This window comes from Triticum dicoccoides, chromosome 4A (assembly GCF_002162155.2).
Source record: "Triticum dicoccoides isolate Atlit2015 ecotype Zavitan chromosome 4A, WEW_v2.0, whole genome shotgun sequence".
Taxonomy (NCBI): domain Eukaryota; kingdom Viridiplantae; phylum Streptophyta; class Magnoliopsida; order Poales; family Poaceae; genus Triticum; species Triticum dicoccoides.
In genome coordinates this window covers 3,814,587-3,817,808 of record NC_041386.1, presented here as the reverse complement: position 1 = coordinate 3,817,808, position 3,222 = coordinate 3,814,587, and positions in this window count along the sequence as shown.

The following is a 3,222-nucleotide window of genomic DNA, read 5'->3' as shown; positions in this document are numbered from 1 at the left end:
ACTGAACAAACTTTATTATTTAGAGAGTTCGATAAGGAACAATGGAGGAGCCGAGTTGTGCCTACAGAGAAGCAACGTCATGAGTTAAGATTAAAAGTCTGGAAAGCAGGCCGTTCTAGAAATCATGGTCCTAACTTTTTTGATTGGTTTAAAACTAAAGTAAGGCTCTTGACCACTTGAAACTATATGTAATGCAATTCTGAACTCAACTCAAACTAATATGAGTAACTATATCTTGCAGTGCACGAAGTCATCTAGCATTCACAATGCCTTACGTGAAATGTCATATGGCTTTCGTACACGAGTTAAAACCTATGGAATATATGATGTGAACGGATATCAGTTTTGTTCAGAAAAGTATGAGAAGTCAAAATTAGCTACAGTCAATACTGGAGTGTGTGTGCCTGCGCTTGATGAATATGACAACCCACTTGATTATTATGGTGTAATTGAAGACATAATCAAAATAACTTGGGAATGTAGCCTTGGACTTGAGCTTGTCCTGTTTAAGTGTCGCTGGTTTGATCCAACTCCCGCTGGAGTTAAGCGGACTGAAAACTTGGGATTGGTAGAGATAAATCACACATCCAGGCTCTCTAATTTTGATACATTTGTGATGGCCTCTCAAGTTACTCAAGTATATTATTTGGAATACCCGTGCAAGTCTAGACCAGATCTACAAGAATGGTCAGTTGTATACCGGGTTTCTTCATTGGGCTACATTCCTCCAAGTGAAACTGACAACCATTCTAAAGGATCATCACATGATGTCTTATTTTATCAAGAGGATGGGCTTGAAGGTGAATTTGTCATTGACTTGGGAGTTGACCTAGAAAGTCTAACTGCACTTGTGTCAGATGAGATCAGCGATCCAAAAGAATTAGAAGTTCTGGAGAAGCTACGTGTTGGAGGTCAACAAGATGGAGACGAAGAGGAGTCAGATGAAGAAGAGGAATCAGATGAAGAAGAGGAGTTTGCAGCACCGTCTTATGATGAAAACGATTTCTAGTCTGATGAAATTGTAGTCCTTTTCTGTTAGTATAAATTTGTGTGCTGATTGTAACCAAAACTTGATTGTTTTATGGACTATTTTGTGCTGATTGTAGCCCAAACTTGAGTGCTTTATGGACTATTTTGTACTGATTGTATTATTTGTGGAATATGGCTCAAACTTGCTTCCTAAGCTATTTCATGTGCTAATTTTGTTTTAAGCTGCATTTTTGTGTTTTGTAAACTTGAACTCACATTTGAATTTGTGCAGGAGATGGCTGTGCTTCGTCATAGAAGTACTAGACGCGGTGCCAGCCGTGCTAACCAGAATACTGTTGCTGGTATAGGCAGCCCCAACAATGATAGCTCGCAAATGTCTCGATCTGATGGCGTCAATACTACTGCTCCTTTATCTCAAAACAGTGAAGTGATCCAAAGGCAGCCCCCGTCTCGTCAAAAGGGGAGGAAAAGGAGGGCCACGACAGAACTAAGAGTGCCTCCACATGGTCATAAAGTTGGCCTTGAACCGGAAGGTGACAGGTATGGTTGTTTCTTCACATGTGCTTTTATGCTTGACACTTAGTATCATCCTCTCAGTAAATGCTGCTTACCTTGTTGTTTAGGCAATTTAATTATGATGACCCTAATTCCAAACACTACAAGTATACTATGCAACTTGGAATCATTCTTAAACGAGAACACCCCAGCATAATTGAGAAGAAGGAAGGTGGTGTTGTCATTAAAACCCGTCCAGCTTTGGAGTGGTCTGATTATTATTATGATGATACTGTAGATGATAAGGGGCGGACAGCAGCAGATCGTGTGAAGCAAGTGTTTTGGGTAAGCCCCAAGTACTTGGGAGTTATTTTGAAAATCTGTACTGCACATGCATATTTGACATGAAAATTTGTAAACTTGTAGAACTTGTTTGAGGTTCATGTGAAAGATGGTGAAGACCCGGACAAGGTGGAGGATGATGCTGATCGTGTGTTGGACAACTATGCAATGAAAAAAGTGAGGGACATGATGTATCAAGTTTGTGTGGATGCTGTGAAATTCTACTATGAGGAGAAAGGAGAGCTGCTTGATGACACATTGGCATGTTCAAAAGAACTTGAATATGATCAGTACCTGGAAGGCAGAATACCATGGTTTAAGGAACATGCATGGCCTCATCTTTGTGCTTATTGGTGCTCAAAAGAGTTCAAGTCTTTAAGGAAGAGAGGGCAGGAATCTCGCTTCAAGAGTGAAGATATTGCTCAAAATCGGGGAGGTTCACCGCCATTTGTGGAGGCTCGACAAATTCTGGTATGTCACACTTGTATGAGATTTTTCGCAAATTGTTTCTTGTTATTTTGTATTTCATTTAGTTGGTCTTGTAGGCACGGAAATATGGGCCTGAGAAGGCTACCACCCTGAATACGTATGCTGCAATGAAATCTGGATTAAAGAATTGGGATGGCAGTGGCAGCATCAGTTCCACCCTCAGCGGGAAGGCAAAAAAATGCCATGTATGTTCTTGCTCGTCTTCTTAACACCAACTATTTGTTCTGTTTGCAAGTTTACAAGTTAAAATTACTATTGTTCTAGGATGATTACTGTGATTTGGCTAGAGTCGCACATCCTGATGATTGGGAGGAGCGAGAGTTAGATGGGCAAATGTTATATGAGTCATCAGGTGGCATTCCTCATGGGCGACTAGCAATAGCGGATGGAGCAATTAAGAAGGCTGATGTTATCTCAATAGCTAGAGAGAAGAAACTGAGGTCGTTATCTTCAGCATCATTTCGACGAACTATTCAAGAAAACGAAGAACTGAAGCGACGAGCTATTCAAGAAAACGAAGAACTGAAGCGACGTAATGAGAACCTTCAAAAGATAGTGGATATGCATGGAAGACTTTTCTTGGTACTTGCAAATTTGTGTACATGTTTCAGATTGATTGTTCAAACCAGCTATTCTAATGTTGCATACTTGTTCATAGGCCCTTTTAAAGGAGATGGGAAAAGAACTACGAGAGGAGCTACGCCAAGGAGAAAGTTTCCAACCACATGTAAGTACATTACTTCCTGAAACTTTTTTCTCAAACTGATGGCCAGCCAACCATTGCAAATAAAGAGTATTATGTTATTTGAGTAGCCATTAGCCACATCATGAATATCTTAGATCTTCTTGATTAGTAAGGTACTTTATACAGATTTAGCTTGATAGGTGGCACTACTTCCTCTCAAC